Source organism: Somniosus microcephalus, chromosome 28 (genome assembly GCF_052327205.1).
Source record: "Somniosus microcephalus isolate GS21.2 chromosome 28, FLI_Smic_1.0, whole genome shotgun sequence".
NCBI lineage: Eukaryota > Metazoa > Chordata > Chondrichthyes > Squaliformes > Somniosidae > Somniosus > Somniosus microcephalus.
Window position 1 is genome coordinate 2,585,656 of NC_141014.1, and position 27,198 is coordinate 2,612,853.

Sequence of the window (27,198 nt, forward strand, 5' to 3'; positions counted from 1 at the left end):
ATAAAAATGTCCTCAACCACCACAGAAAAAACTATCACAGTCTTACGAACCATATTCGCCAGGAATGGGCTGCCTGAACAGATTTGCTCTGACAATGGACCACAGTTTGTGTCTGAAGAGTTCCGGAGGTTCTTCAAGAACAATGGTGTTAAGCATTACACATCCGCCCCATATCATCCAGGCACTAATGGATTGGCCGAGAGGTTTGTTCAAACATTCAAGAAGGCTATCAAGGCAATGTGTAAGAAGATATACCCCTACAACACAAGGTGGACAACTTCTTGTTTGCCTACCGGAATGCGACACATGCGGTTACCAACCAAACTCCTGCCATGATGTTCTTCAATCGAAGACTATGATGCCACTTGGATTTGGTTAAGCTGAACATCAGAAGAGATGTGGAGAACAGGCAGTTTCAGAATATGAATGAAAGGCCGACCAGGAGTTTTAAGATAGGTCAACCAGTTTTGGCCCGGGACTACCGCACAGAGAAATGGCAGCCAGGAACGATCTGTACACGGCAAGGACCTCTAATGTATGCCGTGGACGTTGGAGAGAGCATTGTAAGACGCCATGCTGACCAGACTCTAGAGTCACTGGAAAACGTCAATTCCACACCACGATCTGATACACCTGGCGATGAAACCGACGTACCAATTACATCTACCGCAGAATCGGTGATATTGGAAGCAGACGAACCAAACAACGACATTGATCCCGACTCAACTTTACCAGAAGAACCTGATACCCCAAAGAGGCGTTATCCAGACAGAATCAGGAAGCCTCCTCAAAGACTGAACTTATAATTGCTTAACCTCAACCAATGTATCTAGCAACTGTAATTGTAATTGTAATTAGTTATCATTTAGTTGTTAAATGAATGTTATGTACTGTTTATCTAAAAGGGGAGGAATTGTTGTGTATGTACCTTTAAGGGAATAACTGGTCTCAGACTGCAGTACCGGCAGTGACCATCCCTGTATAAAAGGCACTAGCAGCCTTCTGTAGTTTCAGTTTCCAGAGTGTCTCCATTCAGTAAAGACTTGTTAAACCAACTCCTGCATTCCGTGTCTCCATTAACACACGGATTTAATACTATCTATGCCCCTCATAATTTTGTACACCTCAATCAGGTCCCCCCTCGGCTTTCTCTGCTCCAAGGAAAACAACCCCAGCCTGTCCAGTCTTTCTTCATAGCTGAAGCGCTCCAGCCCAGGTAACATCCTAGTAAATCTCCTCTGCACCCTCTCCAAAGCAATCACATCCTTCCTATAGTGTGGTGACCAGAACTACACACAGTACTCCAACTGTGGCTCTTTGAATCCTAAACTGTTCCCAATCCTCAGGATTATTGCTTTTTCTGGCCAATTTATATGTCCTCTCCTTGGATCTTATGCTATCCCTAATTTCCCTTGTTAGCCACGGTTGAGTCACCTTTTTTGTTTTATTTTTATGCCAAACTGGGATGAACAAATTCTGGACCTCATCCATTTGGTCTTTGAATGTTTGCCATTGTCTATCCACCATCAACCCTTTGAGTGCCATTCCCCAATCAATCCTACCCAACTCGCTCTTCAGACCATCGTAGTTTCCTTTATTTAAATTGAGGACCCTAGTCTCTGAGTCAACTACTTCATTCTCCATCTTAATGAAGAATTCGATCATATTATGATCGCTCTGACCCAAGGGGCCTCGTACAACAAGATTGCTAATTAATCCTTTCTCATTACATAATACCCAGTCTAAGATGGCCTGATCTCTGGTTGGTTCCTCGACATATTGGTCCAGGAAACCATCCTGTAAACACTCCAGGAATTCCTCCTCCACAGTATTGTTACTAATTTGGTTGGCCCAATCTATATGTAGATTAAAGTCACCCATGATGACTGCTGTGCCCTTATTGCACGCTTCTTTAATTTCCCTTTTAATGCCATCCCCAACCTCTGCCTTACTGTTTGGAGGTCTATATACCACTCCCACTAATGTTTATTTCCCCTTAGTATTTCTCAATTCTACCCATACAGATTCCACATCATCAGAGCTAATATCCTTCATTACAATTGTGTTAATCCCTTCTTTAACCAGTAATGCTACCCCACCTCCCTTTCCTTTTTGCCTATCTTTCCTGAATATCGAATACCCCTGGATGTTGAGTTCCCAGTCTTGGCCATCCTGGAGCCATGTTTCCGTAATCCCAACCAAATCATATTCGTTTACCTCTATTTGCGCAGCCAATTCATCCACCTTATTACAAATGCTCCTCGCATTAAGACACAAAGCCTTCAGGTTTGTTTTTTTAATGCTCTTAGACCTATTAGAATTATTATTTACTGTGGCCATGTTTGATTTAAACCGTTGATTTCTCTGACTGCCACTTTTGTTTTTCTCCTTCCTATCTTTTGCTTTTATCCTTGTTTCCCTTTCCTCTGTCTCCCTGCTCAGGTTCCCAACCCCCTGCCATTTTACTTTAAACCCTCCCCCACAGCACTAGCAAACACTCCCCCTAGGACATCGGTTCCAGCCCTGCCCAGGTGCAAACCGTCCGGTTTGAACCGGTTCCAATGTCCCAGGAACTTGAATCCCTCCCCCTGGCACCATTCCGCTAGCCACGTATTCATCTGAAATATCCTTCTATTTCTACTCTGACTAGCACGTGGCACTGGTAGCAATCCTGAGATTACTACCTTTGAGGTCCTATTTTTAAATTTATCTCCTAACTCCATATATTCCACTTTTAGGACCTCATCCCGCTTTTTACCTATATCGTTGGTACCTATATGCACCACGACAACTGGCTGTTCACCCTCCCCTTCCAAAATGTTCTGCAGCCGCTTGGAGATATCCTTGACCCTTGCACCAGGGAGGCAACACACCATCCTGGAGTCTCGTTTGCCCTCTGTTGTTCAATAGCCTGTTATCTAGACTTGGATATGAAGAATGGCCACGCCTGAGGTCTGACCGTGCCTGTGGGAGTGAGAATCAGTGTCTTTAGGGAGAAAGGGGGAGAGGACAAGTCAAAAACAAAATTGAGCGAGTCAGGGTGCCTGTCCCTTTAATTCATTCTCCGCTCCTGCAACTGACACAAGGAAGTGAAGCTTTTGAATACAGCAGCCAATAGGAGAAGGCATTGTATTTGATTGATGCCAGCTTGGCCAATGGGTGCTGCGGGCTGGGATGACGTTACGATAGCAAAATACTGCAGATGTTGGAAATCCGAAATAACAACAGAAAATGCTGGAAAAACTCAGCAAGTCAGGCAAGATCCGTGGAGGGAAATTTGAGTTGACGTTTCGGGTTTGACCCTTCTTCAAAACTGGAGAGAAAAGGAACTAGATCGAAGGCAGGGCTGCGATCGGACAAAAGAATAAAAGAACCAAAAGAAGTAAAAGAGATTAGAAGCTAGACGAGATGGTGATAGGCTGTGATTGGGTGTAAAGTTATGCGGGTGGGCCCAGCCGGCGATCGCTGATTGGAGGGTGTGAGGAGGGGGCGGGGCGGGGCTGGGCTGGGCGGGGCCGGGTTGCAATGTCTGTCGGAGGGCGGGGCGGGGCGGGGACTCAGACATTCCGCTACCTCAGGCACCGCGCTCCGGTATCGCGCCTCGCCCGCCGATCGCCCGCAGGGGATGTGGAGCCGTGCGGCCTCCTGCTGGTTTAAAGTGGATCCGAGAGCCCGGGATCGGTGCGAGTGTTCCTGGGGACTGCTGCAGTGTCTGGCCTCGGAGGTAGGTGTGCAATTAGCAGACTGTGTTTGTGCCATTTTAATATCTCCTCGCTGCCATGCTGTCCCCTGGGGCGCCAGTGTCAGAGCATGTGGGCAAAAGCGGCCACGGGATGGTCATCTGTCCAGTCTAGAGCTACCAAGGCATTGTCATCATTAAAAACTGGACAGAAAAATCCAGACAGTCAAGGTCTGCCCTCCTGCACCCGCACCTGGCCCGCGTCTGCCCTCACACCTGGACCGCGTCTGCCCTCACACCTGGACCACGTCTGCCCTCACACCTGGACCGCGTCTGCCCTCCTGCCCTCACACCTGGCCCGCGTCTGCCCTCCTGCACTCGCACCTGGACCACGTCTGCCCTCCTGCCCTCACACCTGGACCAAGTCTGCCCTCCTGCACCCGCACCTGGACCACATCTACCCTCCTGCGCCCACACCTGGCCCGCGTCTGCCCTCCTGCGCTCACACCTGGCCCGCATCTACCCTCCTGCGCTCACACCTGGCCCGCGTCTGCCCTCCTGCACTCACACCAGGACCGCGTCTGCCCTCCTGCACTCGCACCTGGCCCGCGTCTGCCCTCCTGCACTCGCACCTGGACCGCGTCTGCCCTCCTGCGCTCACACCTGGCCCGCGTCTGCCCTCCTGCACTCGCACCTGGCCCGCGTCTGCCCTCCTGCGCTCACACCTGGCCCGCGTCTGCCCTCCTGCGCTCACACCTGGCCCGCGTCTGCCCTCCTGCCCTCGCACCTGGCCCGCTCCTGCCCTCCTGTACTCTCACCTGTACCGCGTCTGCCCTCCTGCACTCGCACCTGGACCGCTCCTGCCCTCGCACCTGGACCGCTCCTGCCCTCCTGCACTCACACCTGGACCGCTCCTGCCCTCCTGTACTCTCACCTGGACCACGTCTGCCCTCCTGCACTCGCACCTGGACCGCTCCTGCCCTCGCACCTGGACCGCTCCTGCCCTCCTGCACTCACACCTGGACCGCTCCTGCCCTCCTGTACTCTCACCTGGACCACGTCTGCCCTCCTGCCCTCGCACCTGGACCGCTCCTGCCCTCGCACCTGGACCGCTCCTGCCCTCGCACCTGGACCGCTCCTGCCCTCGCACCTGGACCGCTCCTGCCCTCGCACCTGGACCGCTCCTGCCCTCGCACCTGGACCGCTCCTGCACTCGCACCTGGACCGCTCCTGCACTCGCACCTGGACCGCGTCTGCCCTCCTGCACTCACACCTCTACCCATTTCCTGTGTGCTCACCTCTCTGTTTTTGGATAGATCAGCTTCTTTGATTTTCAGAGACAGACAGCTGAAGCACAGGCCTGGTCCTATCGGATTCTTGTCTCTGTGATGCGAGAGGTCTGTGCATTATGCTGAGTATTGGCTAGAAACTGGCTCCTGATGATGGGGAATGTGCCGAGCCATTGATCAGGTAATTGCTGTTATCCAGGATGCTGAGTCACTGTGGGTGGGAGTCACTGACGGGTTCGCTCGCTTTCCTTGGGCACAGTCGCTGCACCATATCTACATTGGGTACCATTAATATACAGGCATTCCGAGCATCCCATCAGATCTTGTACAGAATGAAGCAATTGGGCACTTGACCTCCATATTTACTGAGGAGCAAGAAGGAAGGATTGCAGGAACCACTAATAATAGAGATATAAATATTAAAAGGGAAGCTGTATTAAAATAATTAATGGGACTTAAAGTTGGTGGGGAGGATGTTCTGCACCCTGCCTGGCAATTTAGTGGTAGATCTGAGGTGAGAAATTGCCAAGGGAGCTGTTCCATGATCGCTGGGACTTCCAGCATTCTCCAGTGGCTTTGATTTCATTTGGCCCATCATGTATGTGCTGGCATTTTGCTAAAGCAATCCCAAACTAATCCCACTGCCCTGCTCTCTCCCCAGGGCCCTGTATCAATCCCAAACTAATCCCACTGCCCCGCTCTCTCCCCAGGGCCCTGTATCAATCCCAAACTAATCCCACTGCCCCGCTCTCTCCCCAGGGCCCTGTATCAATCCCAAACTAATCCCACTGCCCACTCTCTCCCCAGGGCCCTGTATCAATCCCAAACTAATCCCACTGCCCCGCTCTCTCCCCAGGGCCCTGTATCAATCCCAAACTAATCCCACTGCCCACTCTCTCCCCAGGGCCCTGTATCAATCCCAAACTAATCCCACTGCCCTGCTCTCTCCCCAGGGCCCTGTATCAATCCCAAACTAATCCCACTGCCCACTCTCTCCCCAGGGCCCTGTATCAATCCCAAACTAATCCCACTGCCCGCTCTCTCCCCAGGGCCCTGTATCAATCCCAAACTAATCCCACTGCCCTGCTCTCTCCCCAGGGCCCTGTATCAATCCCAAACTAATCCCACTGCCCCGCTCTCTCCCCAGGGCCCTGTATCAATCCCAAACTAATCCCACTGCCCCGCTCTCTCCCCAGGGCCCTGTATCAATCCCAAACTAATCCCACTGCCCACTCTCTCCCCAGGGCCCTGTATCAATCCCAAACTAATCCCACTGCCCCGCTCTCTCCCCAGGGCCCTGTATCAATCCCAAACTAATCCCACTGCCCCGCATATCCCTCACTCTACCATTACCATCAAGCCAGGGGACCAACCCTGATTCAATGAAGAGTGTAGAAGAGCAACAGGCATACCTAAAAATGAGGTGCCAACCTGATGCTGCAACACAGGACTACATGCATGCTAAACAGAGGAAGTAGCATGCTATAGACAGAGCTAAGCAATCCCACAATCAACGGATCAGATCAAAGCTCTGCAGTCTTGCCACATCCAGTTATGAATGTTGGTGGACCATTAAACAACTAACTGGAGGAGGAGGCTCCATGAACATCCACATCCTCAATGATGGCGGAGCCCAGCACGCGAGTGCAAAAGACAAGGCTGAAGCGTTTGCAACATCTTCAGCCAGAAGTGCCGAGTGGATGATCCATCTCGGCCTCCTCCTGAGGTCCCCACCATCACAGAAGCCAGTGTTCAGCCAATTCAATTCACTCCACGTGATATCAAGAAACGGCTGAGCACACTGGATACAGCAAAGGCTTTGGGCCCCGACAACATCTTGGCTATAGTGTTGAAGACTTGTGTTGCAGAACTAGCCGCGCCTCTAGCCAAGCTGTTCCAGTACAGCTACAACACTGGCATCTACCCGACAAAGTGGAAAATTGCCCAGGTATGTCCTGGCCACAAAAAGCAGGACAAACCCAACCCGGCAAATTCCCGCCCCATCAGTCTACTCTCAATCATCAGCAAAGTGATGGAAGGTATCATCGAAAGAGCTATCAAGCGGCACTTACTCACCAATAACCTACTCACTGATGCTCCGTTTGGGCTCCGCCAAGACCACTTGGCTCCAGACCTATTTGCAGCCTTGGTCCAAACATGGACAAAGGAGCTGAGTTCCAGAGGTGAGGTGGGAATGACTGCTCTTGACATCAAGGCAGCATTTGACTGAGTGTGCCATGAAGGAGCCCTAGTAAAATTGAAGTCAATAGGAATCAAGGGAAAACTCTCCACTGGTTGGAGTCATAACTAGCACAAAGGAAGATCGTTGTGGTTGTTGGAGGCCAATCATATCAGCTCCAGGACATCACTGCAGGAGTTCCTCAAGGCAGTTTTTTAAAATTCGTTTATGGGATCAGGGCGTCGCAGGCAATGCCAGCATTTATTGCCCATCCCTAGTTGCCCTTGAGAAGGTGGTGGTGAGCCACCGCCTTGAACCGCTGCAGTCCGTGTGCTGAAGGTACTCCCACAGTACTGTTAGGGAGTTCCAGGATTTTGACCCAGCCGGTGACGATGAAGGATCGGCGATATATTTCTAAGTCAGGATGGTGTGTGACTTGGAGGGGAACTTGGAGGTGGTGGTGTTCCCATGCGCCTGCTGCCCTTGTCCTTCTAGGTGGAAGAGGTCGCGGGTTTGGGAGGTGCTGCCGAAGAAGCCTTGGCGAGTTGCTGCAGTGCATCTTGTAGATGGTACACACTGCAGCCACGGTGCGCCGGTGGTGGAGGGAGTGAATGTTTAAGGTGGTGGATGGGGTGCCAATCAAGTGGGCTGCTTTGTCCTGGATGGTGTTGAGCTTCTTGAGTGTTGTTGGAGCTGCACTCATCCAGGCAAGTGGAGAGTATTCCATCACACTCCTTACTTGTGCCTTGTAAATGGTGGAAAGGCTTTGGGGAGTCAGGAGGTGAGACACTCGCCGCAGAATTCCCAGCCTCTGGCCTGCTCTTGTTGCCACAGTATTTATGTGGCTGGTCCAGTTAAGTTTCTGATTAATGGTGACCCCCAGGATGTTGTTAGTGGGGGATTCGGTGATGGTAATGCCATTGAATGTCAAGGGAGATGGTTAGACTCTCGCTTGTTGGAGATAGTCATTGCCTGGCACTTGTGTGGTGCGAATGTTACCTGCCACTTATCAGCCCAAGCCTGAACGTCGTCCAGGTCTTGCTGCATGCGGGCATGGACTGCTTCATTATCTGAGGAGTTGTGAATGGCGCTGAACACTGTGCAATCATCAGCGAACATCCTCACCTTATGATGGAGGGAAGGTCATTGATGAAGCAGCTGAAGATGGTTGGGCCTAGGACACTGCCCTGAGGAACTTCTGCAGCAAGTCCTGGGGCTGAGATGATTGACCGCCAACCACAACCATCTTTCTTTGTGTGAGGTATGACTCCAGCCAGTAGTGTTCCCCCCCCCATATTTCCCATTGACTTCAGTTTTACTAGGGTTCCTTGATGCCACGTTCGGTCAAATGCTGCCTTGATGTCAAGGGCAGAAACTCTCACCTCACCTCTGGAATTCAGCTCCTTTTGTCCATGTTTGGGCCAAGGCTGTAATGAGGTCGGCAGCTGAGTGGTCTTGGCGGAACCCAAACTGAGCATCGGTGAGCAGGTTATTGGTGAGTAAGTGCTGCTTGATAGCACTGTCGATGACACTTTCCATCACTTTGCTGATGATTGAGAGTAGACTGATGGGGCAGTAATTGGTCGGATTGGATTTGTCCTGCTTTTTGTGGACAGGACATACCTGGGCAATTTTCCACATTGTCGGATAGATGCCAGTGTTGTAGCTGTACTGGAACAGCTTGGCTAGAGGCGCAGCTAGTTCTGGAGCACAAGTCTACAGCACGACAGCCGGGATATTCCACAGAATCACAGAAACCCCACAGTGCAGATAGAGGCCATTTCGGCCCATCGAGCCTGCACCAACACATATCCCACCCTATCCCCGTAACCCCACGTATTTAATCCCCCTAACACTAAGGGTCAATTTATCATAGCCAATCAACCTAACCCGCACATCTTTGGACTGTGGGAGGAAACCGGAGCACCCGGAGGAAACCCACGCAAACACGGGGAGAATGTCTGTGTGGAGTTTGCACAGTCACCTGAGGCCGGATTTGAACCCGGGTCCCTGGCGCTGTGAGGCAACAGTGCTAACCACTATGCCACCGTGCTGCCCTAGATGTTGTCGGGGCCCATAGCCTTTGCTGTATCCAGTGTGCACTCAGCCGTTTCTTTATCACGTGGAGTGAATCGAATTGGCTGAAGACTAGTTTCTGTGATGGTGGGACCTCAGGAGGAGGTTGATATGGATCATCCACTCGACACTTCTGGCTGAAGTTGGTTGCAAACGCTTCAGCCTTGTCTTTTGCACTCACGTGCTGGGCTCCACCATCATTGAGGATGGGGATATTCTTGGAGCCTCCTCCTCCCGTTAGTTGTTTAATGGTCCACCACCATTCGCGACTGGATGTGGCAGGACTGCAGAGCTTTGATCTGATCCGTTGATTGTGGGATCGCTTAGCCCTGTCTATAGCATTCTGCTTCCGCTTTTTAGCATGCATGTAGTCTTGTGTTGCAGCTTGCCTAGGTTGGCACCTCATTTTTAGGTATGCCTGGTGCTGCTCCTGGCTTGCTCTTCTGCACTCCTTATTGAACCAGGGTTGGTCTCCTGGCTTGATAGTAATGGTAGAGTGAGGGATATGCCGGGCCATGAGGTTACAGATTGTGGTAGAATACAATTCTGCTGCTGCTGATGGCTCACCGCCTCATGGATGCCCAGTTTTGAGCTGCCAGATCTGTTCTGAATCTTTCCCATTTAGCACGGTGGAGGGTGTTCTCAGTGTGAAGATGCGACTTCGTCTCCACAATGACTGTCACTGCTGCCAATGCTGTCATGGACAGATGCATCTGCGACAGGTAGATTGGTGAGCACGAGGTCAAGTACGTTTTTCCCCTCGTGTTGGTTCACTCACCACCTATCGCAGGCCCAGACTGGCAGCTATGTCCTTCAGGACTCGGTCAGTAGTGGTGCTACCGAGCCACTCTTGGTGATGGACATTGAAGTCCCCCACCCAGAGGACATTTTGTGCCCTTGCTACTCTCAGTGCTTCTTCCAAGTGGTGTTCAACATGGAGGAGTACTGATTCATCAGCTGAGGGAGGGCAGTAAGTGGTAATTTTTTGAGGATGTAACTAGTAAAATAGGTAAGGGAGAACCAGTGGATGTGGTGCATTTGGACTTTCAGAAGGCTTTCGATAAGGTCCCACATAAGAGATTAGCGTGTAAAGTTAAGGCACATGGGATTGGGGGCAAGGTATTGACTTGGATAGAGAACTGGTTGGCAGACAGAAAGGAAAGAGTTGGAATAAACGGGTCTTTTTCCGAGTGGCAGGCAGTGACTAGTGGGGTACCGCAAGGATCGGTCCTAGGACCCCAGCTATTCACAATATATATTAATGATCTAGACAAGGGAACTAGATGTAATATCTCCAAATTTGCAAATGACACAAAGCTGGGTGGACGTGTGTGCTTTGAGGAGAATGCCTAGAAACTGTGGCATAGTGGTTAACACTGTTGCCTCACAGCACCAGGGACCCGGGTTCAAATCTGGCCTCGGGCGACTGTCTGTGTGGAGTTTGCATATTCTCCCTGTGTCTGCGTGGGTTTCCTCCGGGTGCTCCGGTTTCCTCCCACAGTCCAAAGATGTGCGGGTTAGGTTGATTTGGCTATGATAAATTGACCCTTAGTATTAGGGGATTAAATACGTGGGGTTACGGGGATAGGGTGGGATATGTGTCGGTGCAGGCTCGATGGGCCGAAATGGCCTCTATCTGCACTGTGGGGACTCTGTGAAACGACAGGATGATTTGGACAGGTTGGGTGATTGGGCAGAAGCATGGCAGATGCAATATAACGTGGATAAATGTGAGGTTATCCATTTTGGTGTCAAAAACAGGAAGGCAGATTATTATCTGAATGGCAATAGATTGGGAGAAGGGGAAGTGCAACGAGACCTGGGTGTCCTTGTGCACCAGTCGCTGAAGGTAAGCATGCAGGTGCAGCAGGCGGTTAAGAAGGCAAATGGTATGTTGGCCTTCGTAGCGAGAGGGTTTGAGTACAGGAACAAGGATGTCTTGCTGCAGTTGTACAGGGCCTTGGTGAGACCACACCTTGAGTATTGTGTGCAGTTTTGGTCGCCTTATCTGAGGAAGGATATTCTTGCCATGGAAGGAGTTCAGCGAAGACTCACCAGACTGATACCTGGGATGGCAGGAATGACGTATGAAGAGAGATTGGGCTTGTACTCGCTGGAGTTTAGAAGAATGAGAGGGGATCTAATTGAAACTTATAAAATTCTGGCAGGACTGGACAGACTAGATGCAGGGAGGATGTTCCTGATGGTCGGGGAATCCAGAACCAGGGGTCACAGTCTAAGGATAAGGGGTAGGCCTTTTAGGACAGAAATGAGGAGGAATTTCTTCACCCAGAGAGTGGTGAACCTGTGGAATTCTCTACCACAGAAGGCAGTAGAGGCCAATTCATTAAATATATTCAGGAAGGAGTTGGATATATTTCTTAAGGCTAAAGGGATCAAGGGGTATGGGGAGAAAGCAGGGACCGGGTACTGAATTTGGATGATCAGCCATGATCGCATTGAATGGCGGAGCAGGCTTGAGGGGCCGAATGGCCTACTCCTGCTCCTATCTTCTATGTTTCTATGTAATCAGCAGGAGGTTTCCTTGCACATGCTTGACTTGAAGCCATGAGACTTCATGGGGCCTGGAGTCAATGTTGAGGACTCCTAGGGCCACTGTGCCGCCACCCCTGGTGGGTCTGTCCTGCCGGTGGGACAGGACATACCCAGGGATGGTGATGGAGGAGTTCGGGACATTGGCTGCGAGGTATGATTCTGTGAGTATGACGATGTCAGGTTGTTGCTTGACTAGTCTGTGGGACAGCTCTCCCAATTTTGGCACAAATCCCAGATGTTGGTGAGGAGGACTTTGCAGGGTTGACTGGGCTGGGTGTGCCGTTGCCGTGTCTGTAGCCGGTGCCGAGGTCGATGCTGGGTGGTCCGTCCGGTTTCATTCTTATTATTGTGTTTCGTAGCGGTTTGTTACAACTGAGTGACTTGCTCGGCCATTTCAGAGGGCAGTTAAGAGTCAACCACATTGCTGTGGGTCTGGAGTCACATATAGGCCAGGCCGGGTAAGGACGGCAGATTTCCTTCCCATTAGTGAACCAGATGGGTTTTTACAACAATCCGGTAGTTTCATGGTTACCATTACTGATACTAGCTTTTTATTCCAGGCTTTTTTAATTAACTGAATTTAAATTCCCAGCTGCCGTGGTGGGATTTGAACTCGCGTCTCTGGATCATTAGTCCAGGCCTCTGGATTACTAGCCCAGTGACATTACCACTACACTACCGTCCCCAAAACCTGGGCTCAACCATCTGCTGCTGCTTCATCAATGACCTTCCCTCAATCATAAGGTCAAAAGTGGGGATGTTCACTGATCACAGAATCACAGAAACCCCACAGTGCAGATAGAGGCCATTTCGGCCCATCGAGCCTGCACCGACACATATCCCACCCGATCCCCGTAACCCCACGTATTTAATCCCCCTAACACTAAGGGTCAATTTATCATAGCCAATCAACCTAACCCGCACATCTTTGGATGATTGCAAAGTGTTCAGTTCCCATAAACGAATTTAAAAACAACACTCAAGAAGCTCGACACCCTACAGAACAAAGCAGCCCGCTTGATTGGCACCCCATCCACCACCTTAAACATTCACTCCCTCCACACTTTTGAATCTGTTTCCACCACCCTTTCAGGCAGTGCATTTCTGATAACAACAACTCGCTGGGGGAGAAATTGGGTGGAGCCGCAAATGGGGCGCCAAGCTCGCCTGGGCGCCGGCTTTAGCGCAGCGTTTGGAGCAGTAGCGACCGCCGGAAATTCAGCTTGAGCGCCCCAAGAGGGACATGAGGCGAGGCTCGAGGCGCTCCGCGTCCCTCTTAGGGCGCTCAAGCTGAATATCGCAGCGCAACGTGCCTCAGCGCCACACGCTGCGGCACGGCACGCTGCGGTACTGCAGGCCTTCCTCCCATTCTTAAGGGGGAGGGGCCTGCACCAGCGCAATGAGCGATCGCGAGTGCCGGCAAAAGAGCCCGGCACCGAGGAGAAGTGCCGGGCTCTCGGAAAACAGCCGGCACTGCCCAGGGGGAGAACAGGAGGCCGGGGACGGAGGTGCTGGCAGGCGGCCGCCGGAAAAAACGGCCGCCCCACACCTCCACCTTCATTTGCGCCACTGCCGCCACAGGTAGGCCCCATGAACTGGGCGTGATTAGTGAGCGGCGCTACAGAGGCGGTCACTGCCAAATATCGCGATCGGGGCGGTAGCGGGGCGCTGTGCACACAGATGACGTCATCGGTGGTGGCGCAGCGTAATAGGCTAACGCCGCCATTAGCGCCCCAACTAAATATCACGGGAGGCGTGGCCAGTGGCGCTAAAGCCACTGAGTGCCCTCTTTAGGCGCTAACTGGTGGCGCAGCCCACCGAATTTCTCCCCCGCTGTGTTTTAAAAAAAATTGTTTTCTCATGCCGCCTCTGGCTCTTTATCCAATTGTCTGAAATCTGTGTCCTCTGGTTACCGACCCTCCTGCCACTGGAACCAGTTTCTCCTTATTTACTCCATCAAAACCCTTCATCATTTTGAACGCCTCGATTAAATCTCCTCGTAACCTTCTCTGCTCCAAGGAGAACAACCCCAGCTTCTCCAGTCTCTCCACATCACTGAAGTCCCTCATCTCTGGTACCATTCTAGTAAATGTGCACCCTCTCCAAGGCCTTGACATCCTTCCTAAAGTGTGATGCTCAGAATTGAGCACAACACTCAAGCTGAGGCCTAAACAGTGTTTTATAAATGCTCAGCATAACTTCATTGCTTTTGTACTCTATTACACTATTAATAAAGCCAAGGATTCCATACGCTTTTTTAACAGCCTTCTCAACTTATCCTGCCACCTTCAAAGGTTTGTGTGCGAACACCCCCGGGTCTTTCTCTTCCTGCACCCCCTTTATCGTTGTCCCATTCAGTTCATGTTGCCTCTCCTCATCCTTCTAAAATGTGTCACTTCCCACTTCTCTGTTAAATTTCATCTGCCACGTGTCTGCCCGTTTCACGTGTCTGCCCATGTCCTCCTGAAATCTGTTACTATTAGCCTCTTTTTGTTTACTACATGTCTGAGTTTCTGCAAACTTTGAAATTACCCCCTGTATACCCAAATCCAGGTCATTAATATCTATCTTCCCCTGGGGAACTCCACTGTACACTTCCCACCAATCTGAAAAACAACCTTTCACCACTACTCGCTGTTTTCTGTCCCATAGCCAATCTTGTATCCATGCTGCCACTCATTGATCCCATGGGCTTTATTTCTTCTAACCAGTCTATTATGTGATACTTTGTCATATGCCTTTTCAAAAGTCCATATACACAATATCAACCGCACTACCCTCGACAATCCTCTCCGTTACTTCAAGAACTCAATTCAGTTAGTCAAACACCATTTACCTTTCACAAATCATGCTGACTTTTTTATTAGCCCATACTTTTCCAAATGGCAATTAATTTTGTCCTGGATTATTGTCTCAAAGTTTCCCCACCACTGACGTTCGGCTGACTGGCCTGCAGTTGCCAGGTTGATCTCTTTCCTTTTTTGAACAGGGGTGTAACATTTGCAGCCCTCCAGTCCTCTGGCACCACCCCCATATCTAAGGAGGATTGGAAGATTGTGGCCAGAGCCTCTGCAATTTCCACCCTTGCTTCCCTCCGTAACCTACAGACATCCCATCCGGACCGGGTGATTTTTCAATTTTGAGTACTGCCAACCAGATGGGGTGATAGTGACGCTGTGTGTTCGGGGTTCTGACCTATCACACATAGGTAGTTTAACACTACGGAGAGCTGCAGCTGCCATTCAATCTGGCTCTTGCTGCACCTTCCTTACTCCAAGTACACTTTATTTTTCAGACTCTCCTCCCTGAGTGAGTGTGTGAGTGTTTCACAGGTTCTGTCACATCTGTCTGTAACAGAAAGTGTCTGAGCAAAACCCACAAATGACTTTGCATCTGCTGTTCTCTGCCACTGGATGTGTGAGACTGCACACATAACCTACTGACCCACTGGATGTGTGAGACTGCACATGGACCCAACTGACCTACTGGATGAGTGACACTGGGCACGGACCCCCCTGGCACACTGGATGTGTGACACTGGGCACGGAACCTACTGACCCACTGGATTAGTGACACTGGGCATGGACCCCCCTGGCACACTGGATGTGTGACACTGGGCACGGAACCTACTGACCCACTGGATGTGTGACACTGGGCATGGACCCCCCTGACCCACTGGATGTGTGACACTGGGCACGGACCCTACTGACCCACTGGATGTGTGACACTGGGCATGGACCCCCCTGGCACACTGGATGTGTGACACTGGGCACGGAACCTACTGACCCACTGGATTAGTGACACTGGGCATGGACCCCCCTGGCACACTGGATGTGTGACACTGGGCACGGAACCTACTGACCCACTGGATGTGTGACACTGGGCACGGACCCTACTGACCCACTGGATGTGTGACACTGGGTACGGACCCACCTGGCCCACTGGATGTGACACGCGCACATAACCTACTGACCCACTGGTGACACAGGCATGCAGATACCCCAGCTGACCCACTCCCACCATGTCTTGTTTGCAGATGCCTGCTGTTCATGCTATAAATTGTCTGTTCTGCAGACTATCCCAAGAGCAAAGTGCAGAGCTGTAGTGAGATTCAGGGAGACAGTGGCAATGAATGGGCTGAGGTATGGTCTAGTGAAATTCTTTAAAATGAGCCATCTTTTAGAATCATAGAATGGTTACAGCACAACCATTCGGCCCATCGAGTCCGTGCCGGCTCTCTGCCAGAGCACTTCAGCTAGTCCCACTCCCCCGCCCTTTCTCCGTAGCTTTGCACATTTTTTTCCTTCAGGTACTTATCCAATTCCCTTTTGAAAGCCTTGATTGAAACTGCCTCCACCACCCTTTCAGGCAGTGCATTCCAGATCCTAACCACTTGCTGAATAAATATGTTTTTCCTTATGTCGCCTTTGGTTTTTTTGCCAGTCACCTTAAATCTGTGTCCTCTGGGTCTCGACCCTTCCACCAATGGGAACAGTTTCTCTCTATCTACTCTGTCTAGACCCCTCATGATTTTGAACACCTCGATCAAATCTGCTCTCAACCTTCTCTGCTCTAAGGAGAACAATCCCAGCTTCTCCACTCTATCCACATAACTGAAGTCCCTCATCCCTGGAACCATTCTTGGGAATCTTTTCTGCACCCTCTCTAAGGCCTTCAATCCTTCCTAAAGTGCGGTGCCCAGAATTGGACACAATACTCCAGTTGAGGCCGAACCAGTGTTTTATAAAGGTTTATCATAACTTCCTTGCTTTTATACTCTGTACCTCTATTTATGAAGCCCAGGATCCTGAAAGCTTTTTATAACCGCTTTCTCAACCTGCCCTGCCACCTTCAATGATTTGTGCACATATACCCCCAGGTCTCTCTGTTCATGCACCCACTTTAGAATTGTACCCTTTAGTTTATATTGCCTCTCCTCGTTCTTCCTACCAAAATGTATCACTTCGCACTTTTCTGCGTTAAATTTCATTTGCCACGTGTCCGCCTATTCCACCAGCCTTTCTATGTCCTCTTGAAGTCTATCACTATCCTCCTCACTGTTTGCTATACAGGTAGACTATCCTTTATCCGAAAACCTCGGGACCAGCCGTGTTTCAGTTTTCGGAAAATTTCGGATTTCAGAAGGTATTTTATAAGACTGGGAAATTTGTTGGGGCGGGGGGTCGGCGTCGGCGGGGGGGGGGGTGGGGGTCGGGGTCGTGCGCACGACTTGCGCTGAACGAAAAAACTTTCGGTTTTTAGAGGTTTTCGGTTTTCGGAAGTTTGGATAAAGGATAGTCTACCTGTACTTCCAAGTTTTGTGTCATCTGCAGATTTTGAAATTGTGCCCTGTACACCCATGTACAAGTCATTAATATATATCAAGAAAAGCAGTGGTCCTAGTACCGACCCATGGGGAACCCACTGTGTACCTTCCTCCAGTCTGAAAAACAAGCGTTCACCACTACTCTCTCTTTCCTGTCACTTAGCCAATTCTGTATCCATGCTGCCACTGACCCTTTTATTCCATGGGCTTCAACTTTGCTGGCAAGCCTATTATGTGGCACTTTGTCGAACGCCTTTTGGAAGTCCATGTACACCACGTCAACCGCATTACCCTCATCAACCCTCTGTTACCTCATCAATAAACTCGATCAAGTTGGTTAAACACAATTTGCCTTTAACAAATCCATGCTGGCTTTCCTTAATTAATCCATACTTGTCCAAGTGACTGTTAATTTTGTCCCGGATTATCGTTTCTAAAAGCTTCCCCACTACCGAGGTTAAACTGTCTGGCCTGTAGTTGCTGGGTTTATCTTTACACCCTTTTTTGAACAAGGGTGTAACATTTGCAATTCTCCAGTCCTCTGGCACCATCCCCGTATCCAAGGAGGATTGGAAGATTATGGCCAGTACCTCCGCAATTTCTGCCTTTACTTCCCTCAGCATCCTAGGATGCATCCCATCCCATCCTGGTGACTTATCTACTTTAAGTACAGCCAACCTTTCTAGTACTTCCTCTTTATCAATTTTTATCCCATCCAATATCTCCACTACCTCCTCTTTCACTACGACTTTGGCAGCATCTTCTTCCTTGGTGAAGATAGATGCAAAGTACTCATTTAGCACCTCAGCCTTACCCTCTGCCTCCATGTGTAGGTCTCCTTTTTGCTCCCTAATCGGCCCCACCACTCCTCTTACTACCCGTTTACTATTTGTAGGTAAACTTTCTTCAGTGTAAATTCTCCGAGTGAAGAGCGAAGATGTGTATAGTTTTGCAAGTTGTCACAAAGGCGGTGGCCTGTGCTGTCTGAGATTTTATCTGCTGCTGTCACCAGTTCGATGACCGTGGCAGGCTAATACCCTATAATAAGGGAATGATTTAGACAGTGCTTCAGTTTAATACTGGATCTTTGAATGGGCTCACAGGGATCCCTGGCGCAGACACACTTGGAGAATTGGGAGATTTTCCACTTCATTAAAATGAATGGATCAAAAATCAGGTACTGGAGCTGCAGAATTTCCCAAAGGTACTTCCAGCAAGAGCACTCAAGTGGAAAACCTAGCCTGTTGTCTGCAGTTCTGGAAACCTAGCTATCAAAAGGATATTGACAGCTTCTAGAAGGTTTGGGGAGAAGTTGAATTTATGCTTTAAATTGTGACACTCAGAAATGTGCTTGTTCCCATTTGAGAAAAGCAGATTGAGGGGATTGATTCAGACTTTTAAAATACAAAAAGGAATGGGCAGTGTGGATTCAAGCGCAGACGATGAGGACAGCATTATAAAGTTATAGGAATTTATTCCCAATAGCGGGTATGGAGCAAAGTCACGGATCAAACAGTTCTTGTCTGATCAATTGCACAGGGTTATAAAAAGAGCTGGATGGATCACTGGTTAGGAACAGGGACTGAGGGTTCGGGTCAGTACAGAGAGAGGGTGGGACTGAGGGTTAGGGTCAGTACAGAGAGAGGGACAGGGACTGAGGGTTAGGGTCAGTACAGAGAGAGGGTGGGACTGAGGGTTAGGGTCAGTACAGAGAGAGGGTGGGACTGAGGGTTAGGGTCAGTACAGAGAGAGGGTGGGACTGAGGGTTAGGGTCAGTACAGAGAGAGGGACAGGGACTGAGGGTTAGGGTCAGTACAGAGAGAGGGTGGGACTGAGGGTTAGGGTCAGTACAGAGAGAGGGACAGGGACTGAGGGTTAGGGTCAGTACAGAGAGAGGGTGGGACTGGGGGTCAGGGTCAGTACAGAGAGGGACAGGGACTGAGGGTTAGGGTCAGTACAGAGAGAGGGTGGGACTGAGGGTTAGGGTCAGTACAGAGAGAGGGTGGGACTGAGGGTTAGGGTCAGTACAGAGAGAGGGACAGGGACTGAGGGTTAGGGTCAGTACAGAGAGGGACAGGGACTGAGGGTTAGGGTCAGTACAGAGAGAGGGACAGGGACTGAGGGTTAGGGTCAGTACAGAGAGAGGGACAGGGACTGAGGGTTAGGGTCAGTACAGAGAGAGGGACAGGGACTGAGGGTTAGGGTCAGTACAGAGAGAGGGTGGGACTGAGGGTTAGGGTCAGTACAGAGAGAGGGACAGGGACTGAGGGTCAGGGTCAGTACAGAGAGAGGGACAGGGACTGACGGTTCGGGTCAGTACAGAGAGAGGGTGGGACTGAGGGTTAGGGTCAGTACAGAGAGAGGGACAGGGACAGGGACTGAGGGTTAGGGTCAGTACAGAGAGGGGGACAGGGACTGAGGGTTAGGGTCAGTACAGAGAGAGGGACAGGGACTGAGGGTCAGGGTCAGTACAGAGAGAGGGACAGGGACTGAGGGTTAGGGTCAGTACAGAGAGAGGGTGGGACTGAGGGTTAGGGTCAGTACAGAGAGAGGGTGGGACTGAGGGTTCGGGTCAGTACAGAGAGAGGGACAGGGACTGAGGGTTCGGGTCAGTACAGAGAGAGGGACAGGGACTGAGGGTGAGGGTCAGTACAGAGAGAGGGACAGGGACTGGGGGTTAGGGTCAGTACAGAGAGAGGGACTGGGGGTTAGGGTCAGTACAGAGAGAGGGACAGGGACTGAGGGTGAGGGTCAGTACAGAGAGAGGGACAGGGACTGAGGGTTAGGGTCAGTACAGAGAGAGGGACTGAGGGTTAGGGTCAGTACAGAGAGAGGGACAGGGACTGAGGGTTAGGGTCAGTACAGAGAGAGGGACAGGGACTGAGGGTTAGGGTCAGTACAGAGAGAGGGACAGGGACTGAGGGTTAGGGTCAGTACAGAGAGAGGGACAGGGACTGAGGGTTAGGGTCAGTACAGAGAGAGGGTGGGACTGAGGGTTAGGGTCAGTACAGAGAGAGGGACAGGGACTGAGGGTTAGGGTCAGTACAGAGAGAGGGTGGGACTGAGGGTTAGGGTCAGTACAGAGAGAGGGTGGGACTGAGGGTTAGGGTCAGTACAGAGAGAGGGACAGGGACTGAGGGTTAGGGTCAGTACAGAGAGAGGGACAGGGACTGAGGGTTAGGGTCAGTACAGAGAGAGGGACAGGGACTGAGGGTTAGGGTCAGTACAGAGAGAGGGACAGGGACTGAGGGTTAGGGTCAGTACAGAGAGAGGGACAGGGACTGAGGGTCAGGGTCAGTACAGAGAGAGGGACAGGGACTGAGGGTTAGGGTCAGTACAGAGAGAGGGACAGGGACTGAGGGTCAGGGTCAGTACAGAGAGAGGGACAGGGACTGAGGGTCAGGGTCAGTACAGAGAGAGGGACAGGGACTGGGGGTTAGGGTCAGTACAGAGAGAGGGACAGGGACTGAGGGTTAGGGTCAGTACAGAGAGAGGGTGGGACTGAGGGTTAGGGTCAGTACAGAGCGAGGGTGGGACTGAGGGTTCGGGTCAGTACAGAGAGAGGGACAGGGACTGAGGGTTAGGGTCAGTACAGAGAGAGGGACAGGGACTGAGGGTTCGGGTCAGTACAGAGAGAGGGTGGGACTGAGGGTTAGGGTCAGTACAGAGAGAGGGACAGGGACTGAGGGTTAGGGTCAGTACAGAGAGAGGGACAGGGACTGAGGGTTAGGGTCAGTACAGAGAGAGGGACAGGGACTGAGGGTTAGGGTCAGTACAGAGAGAGGGACAGGGACTGAGGGTCAGGGTCAGTACAGAGAGAGGGACAGGGACTGAGGGTTAGGGTCAGTACAGAGAGAGGGACAGGGACTGAGGGTCAGGGTCAGTACAGAGAGAGGGACAGGGACTGAGGGTCAGGGTCAGTACAGAGAGAGGGACAGGGACTGAGGGTTAGGGTCAGTACAGAGAGAGGGTGGGACTGAGGGTTAGGGTCAGTACAGAGCGAGGGTGGGACTGAGGGTTCGGGTCAGTACAGAGAGAGGGACAGGGACTGAGGGTTAGGGTCAGTACAGAGAGAGGGACAGGGACTGAGGGTTCGGGTCAGTACAGAGAGAGGGTGGGACTGAGGGTTAGGGTCAGTACAGAGAGAGGGACAGGGACTGAGGGTTAGGGTCAGTACAGAGAGAGGGACAGGGACTGAGGGTTAGGGTCAGTACAGAGAGAGGGACAGGGACTGAGGGTTAGGGTCAGTACAGAGAGAGGGACAGGGACTGAGGGTTTGGGTCAGTACAGAGAGAGGGACAGGGACTGGGGGTTAGGGTCAGTACAGAGAGAGGGACAGGGACTGAGGGTTAGGGTCAGTACAGAGAGAGGGACAGGGACTGAGGGTTAGGGTCAGTACAGAGAGAGGGACAGGGACTGAGGGTTAGGGTCAGTACAGAGAGAGGGTGGGACTGGGGGTTAGGGTCAGTACAGAGAGAGGGACAGGGACTGAGGGTTAGGGTCAGTACAGAGAGAGGGTGGGACTGAGGGTTAGGGTCAGTACAGAGAGAGGGTGGGACTGAGGGTTAGGGTCAGTACAGAGAGAGGGACAGGGACAGGGACTGAGGGTTAGGGTCAGTACAGAGAGGGGGACAGGGACTGAGGGTTAGGGTCAGTACAGAGAGAGGGACAGGGACTGAGGGTCAGGGTCAGTACAGAGAGAGGGACAGGGACTGAGGGTTAGGGTCAGTACAGAGAGAGGGTGGGACTGAGGGTTAGGGTCAGTACAGAGAGAGGGTGGGACTGAGGGTTCGGGTCAGTACAGAGAGAGGGACAGGGACTGAGGGTTCGGGTCAGTACAGAGAGAGGGACAGGGACTGAGGGTGAGGGTCAGTACAGAGAGAGGGACAGGGACTGGGGGTTAGGGTCAGTACAGAGAGAGGGACTGGGGGTTAGGGTCAGTACAGAGAGAGGGACAGGGACTGAGGGTGAGGGTCAGTACAGAGAGAGGGACAGGGACTGAGGGTTAGGGTCAGTACAGAGAGAGGGACTGAGGGTTAGGGTCAGTACAGAGAGAGGGACAGGGACTGAGGGTTAGGGTCAGTACAGAGAGAGGGACAGGGACTGAGGGTTAGGGTCAGTACAGAGAGAGGGACAGGGACTGAGGGTTAGGGTCAGTACAGAGAGAGGGACAGGGACTGAGGGTTAGGGTCAGTACAGAGAGAGGGACAGGGACTGAGGGTTAGGGTCAGTACAGAGAGAGGGTGGGACTGAGGGTTAGGGTCAGTACAGAGAGAGGGACAGGGACTGAGGGTTAGGGTCAGTACAGAGAGAGGGTGGGACTGAGGGTTAGGGTCAGTACAGAGAGAGGGTGGGACTGAGGGTTAGGGTCAGTACAGAGAGAGGGACAGGGACTGAGGGTTAGGGTCAGTACAGAGAGAGGGACAGGGACTGAGGGTTCGGGTCAGTACAGAGAGAAGGACAGGGACTGAGGGTTTGGGTCAGTACAGAGAGAGGGACAGGGACTGAGGGTTTGGGTCAGTACAGAGAGAAGGACAGGGACTGAGGGTTTGGGTCAGTACAGAGCGGGGGACAGGGACTGAGGGTTTGGGTCAGTACAGAGAGAAGGACAGGGACTGAGGGTTTGGGTCAGTACAGAGAGAGGGACAGGGACTGAGGGTTTGGGTCAGTACAGAGAGAAGGACAGGGACTGAGGGTTTGGGTCAGTACAGAGAGAGGGTGGGACTGAGGGTTTGGGTCAGTACAGAGAGAAGGACAGGGACTGAGGGTTTGGGTCAGTACAGAGAGAGGGACAGGGACTGAGGGTTAGGGTCAGTACAGAGAGAGGGACAGGGACTGAGGGTTAGGGTCAGTACAGAGAGAGGGACAGGGACTGAGGGTTTGGGTCAGTACAGAGAGAGGGACAGGGACTGAGGGTTAGGGTCAGTACAGAGAGGGACAGGGACTGAGGGTTAGGGTCAGTACAGAGAGAGGGACAGGGACTGAGGGTTAGGGTCAGTACAGAGAGAGGGTGGGACTGAGGGTCAGGGTCAGTACAGAGAGAGGGTGGGACTGAGGGTTAGGGTCAGTACAGAGAGAGGGACAGGGACTGAGGGTTAGGGTCAGTACAGAGAGAGGGACAGGGACTGAGGGTTAGGGTCAGTACAGAGAGAGGGACAGGGACTGAGGGTTAGGGTCAGTACAGAGAGAGGGACAGGGACTGAGGGTTAGGGTCAGTACAGAGAGGGACAGGGACTGAGGGTTCGGGTCAGTACAGAGAGAGGGACAGGGACTGAGGGTTAGGGTCAGTGCAGAGAGAGGGACAGGGACTGAGGGTTAGGGTCAGTACAGAGAGAGGGTGGGACTGAGGGTTAGGGTCAGTACAGAGAGAGGGACTGGGGGTTAGGGTCAGTACAGAGAGAGGGACAGGGACTGGGGGTTAGGGTCAGTACAGAGAGAGGGACAGGGACTGAGGGTTAGGGTCAGTACAGAGAGAGGGTGGGACTGAGGGTTAGGGTCAGTACAGAGAGAGGGTGGGACTGAGGGTTAGGGTCAGTACAGAGAGAGGGACAGGGACTGAGTGTTCGGGTCAGTACAGAGAGAGGGACAGGGACTGAGGGTGAGGGTCAGTACAGAGAGAGGGTGGGACTGAGGGTTAGGGTCAGTACAGAGAGAGGGACAGGGACTGGGGGTTAGGGTCAGTACAGAGAGAGGGACAGGGACTGAGGGTTAGGGTCAGTACAGAGAGAGGGACAGGGACTGGGGGTTAGGGTCAGTACAGAGAGAGGGACAGGGACTGAGGGTTAGGGTCAGTACAGAGAGAGGGTGGGACTGAGGGTTAGGGTCAGTACAGAGAGAGGGACAGGGACTGAGGGTTAGGGTCAGTACAGAGAGAGGGACAGGGACTGAGGGTTAGGGTCAGTACAGAGAGAGGGACAGGGACTGAGGGTCAGGGTCAGTACAGAGAGAGGGACAGGGACTGAGGGTCAGGGTCAGTACAGAGAGAGGGACAGGGACTGGGGGTTAGGGTCAGTACAGAGAGAGGGACAGGGACTGAGGGTTAGGGTCAGTACAGAGAGAGGGTGGGACTGAGGGTTAGGGTCAGTACAGAGCGAGGGTGGGACTGAGGGTTCGGGTCAGTACAGAGAGAGGGACAGGGACTGAGGGTTAGGGTCAGTACAGAGAGAGGGACAGGGACTGAGGGTTCGGGTCAGTACAGAGAGAGGGTGGGACTGAGGGTTAGGGTCAGTACAGAGAGAGGGACAGGGACAGGGACTGAGGGTTAGGGTCAGTACAGAGAGAGGGACAGGGACTGAGGGTTAGGGTCAGTACAGAGAGAGGGACAGGGACTGAGGGTTAGGGTCAGTACAGAGAGAGGGACAGGGACTGAGGGTCAGGGTCAGTACAGAGAGAGGGACAGGGACTGAGGGTTAGGGTCAGTACAGAGAGAGGGACAGGGACTGAGGGTCAGGGTCAGTACAGAGAGAGGGACAGGGACTGAGGGTCAGGGTCAGTGCAGAGAGAGGGACAGGGACTGAGGGTTAGGGTCAGTACAGAGAGAGGGTGGGACTGAGGGTTAGGGTCAGTACAGAGCGAGGGTGGGACTGAGGGTTCGGGTCAGTACAGAGAGAGGGACAGGGACTGAGGGTTAGGGTCAGTACAGAGAGAGGGACAGGGACTGAGGGTTCGGGTCAGTACAGAGAGAGGGTGGGACTGAGGGTTAGGGTCAGTACAGAGAGAGGGACAGGGACTGAGGGTTAGGGTCAGTACAGAGAGAGGGACAGGGACTGAGGGTTAGGGTCAGTACAGAGAGAGGGACAGGGACTGAGGGTTAGGGTCAGTACAGAGAGAGGGACAGGGACTGAGGGTTTGGGTCAGTACAGAGAGAGGGACAGGGACTGGGGGTTAGGGTCAGTACAGAGAGAGGGACAGGGACTGAGGGTTAGGGTCAGTACAGAGAGAGGGACAGGGACTGAGGGTTAGGGTCAGTACAGAGAGAGGGACAGGGACTGAGGGTTAGGGTCAGTACAGAGAGAGGGACAGGGACTGAGGGTTAGGGTCAGTACAGAGAGAGGGTGGGACTGAGGGTTAGGGTCAGTACAGAGAGAGGGTGGGACTGAGGGTTAGGGTCAGTACAGAGAGAGGGACAGGGACAGGGACTGAGGGTTAGGGTCAGTACAGAGAGGGGGACAGGGACTGAGGGTTAGGGTCAGTACAGAGAGAGGGACAGGGACTGAGGGTCAGGGTCAGTACAGAGAGAGGGACAGGGACTGAGGGTTAGGGTCAGTACAGAGAGAGGGTGGGACTGAGGGTTAGGGTCAGTACAGAGAGAGGGTCAGGGACTGAGGGTTAGGGTCAGTACAGAGAGAGGGACAGGGACTGAGGGTTAGGGTCAGTACAGAGAGAGGGTGGGACTGAGGGTTCGGGTCAGTACAGAGAGAGGGACAGGGACTGAGGGTTCGGGTCAGTACAGAGAGAGGGACAGGGACTGAGGGTGAGGGTCAGTACAGAGAGAGGGACAGGGACTGGGGGTTAGGGTCAGTACAGAGAGAGGGACTGGGGGTTAGGGTCAGTACAGAGAGAGGGACAGGGACTGAGGGTTAGGGTCAGTACAGAGAGAGGGACTGAGGGTTAGGGTCAGTACAGAGAGAGGGACGGACTGAGGGTTAGGGTCAGTACAGAGAGAGGGACAGGGACTGAGGGTTAGGGTCAGTACAGAGAGAGGGACAGGGACTGAGGGTTAGGGTCAGTACAGAGAGAGGGACAGGGACTGAGGGTTAGGGTCAGTACAGAGAGAGGGACAGGGACTGAGGGTTAGGGTCAGTACAGAGAGAGGGTGGGACTGAGGGTTAGGGTCAGTACAGAGAGAGGGACAGGGACTGAGGGTTAGGGTCAGTACAGAGAGAGGGTGGGACTGAGGGTTAGGGTCAGTACAGAGAGAGGGTGGGACTGAGGGTTAGGGTCAGTACAGAGAGAGGGACAGGGACTGAGGGTTAGGGTCAGTACAGAGAGAGGGACAGGGACTGAGGGTTCGGGTCAGTACAGAGAGAAGGACAGGGACTGAGGGTTTGGGTCAGTACAGAGAGAGGGACAGGGACTGAGGGTTTGGGTCAGTACAGAGAGAAGGACAGGGACTGAGGGTTTGGGTCAGTACAGAGCGGGGGACAGGGACTGAGGGTTTGGGTCAGTACAGAGAGAAGGACAGGGACTGAGGGTTTGGGTCAGTACAGAGAGAGGGACAGGGACTGAGGGTTTGGGTCAGTACAGAGAGAAGGACAGGGACTGAGGGTTTGGGTCAGTACAGAGAGAGGGTGGGACTGAGGGTTTGGGTCAGTACAGAGAGAAGGACAGGGACTGAGGGTTTGGGTCAGTACAGAGAGAGGGACAGGGACTGAGGGTTAGGGTCAGTACAGAGAGAGGGACAGGGACTGAGGGTTAGGGTCAGTACAGAGAGAGGGACAGGGACTGAGGGTTTGGGTCAGTACAGAGAGAGGGACAGGGACTGAGGGTTAGGGTCAGTACAGAGAGGGACAGGGACTGAGGGTTAGGGTCAGTACAGAGAGAGGGACAGGGACTGAGGGTTAGGGTCAGTACAGAGAGAGGGTGGGACTGAGGGTCAGGGTCAGTACAGAGAGAGGGTGGGACTGAGGGTTAGGGTCAGTACAGAGAGAGGGACAGGGACTGAGGGTTAGGGTCAGTACAGAGAGAGGGACAGGGACTGAGGGTTAGGGTCAGTACAGAGAGAGGGACAGGGACTGAGGGTTAGGGTCAGTACAGAGAGAGGGACAGGGACTGAGGGTTAGGGTCAGTACAGAGAGAGGGACAGGGACTGAGGGTTCGGGTCAGTACAGAGAGAGGGACAGGGACTGAGGGTTAGGGTCAGTGCAGAGAGAGGGACAGGGACTGAGGGTTAGGGTCAGTACAGAGAGAGGGTGGGACTGAGGGTTAGGGTCAGTACAGAGAGAGGGACTGGGGGTTAGGGTCAGTACAGAGAGAGGGACAGGGACTGGGGGTTAGGGTCAGTACAGAGAGAGGGACAGGGACTGAGGGTTAGGGTCAGTACAGAGAGAGGGTGGGACTGAGGGTTAGGGTCAGTACAGAGAGAGGGTGGGAC

The 27,198-nt window shown here is 52.5% G+C and overlaps 1 protein-coding gene across 4 annotated transcripts in view; it reads left to right on the top strand.

Moving 5' to 3' along the window:
• LOC147098720 (SUN domain-containing protein 2-like) overlaps nucleotides 1-27,198 on the top strand; it is a 183,175-nt gene that overhangs the window by 48,164 nt on the left and 107,813 nt on the right. For 3 of the 4 annotated variants that reach the window (XM_085969409.1, XM_085969408.1, XM_085969411.1), the window contains exon 1: nucleotides 3,541-3,724. The exons of the other annotated variant lie outside the window; for it this stretch is intronic. The gene's annotated coding sequence lies outside the window, so the exon portion shown is untranslated. Of the gene's footprint in view, nucleotides 1-3,540; nucleotides 3,725-27,198 lie in introns of those variants that run through there. 4 annotated transcript variants of the gene reach the window in all.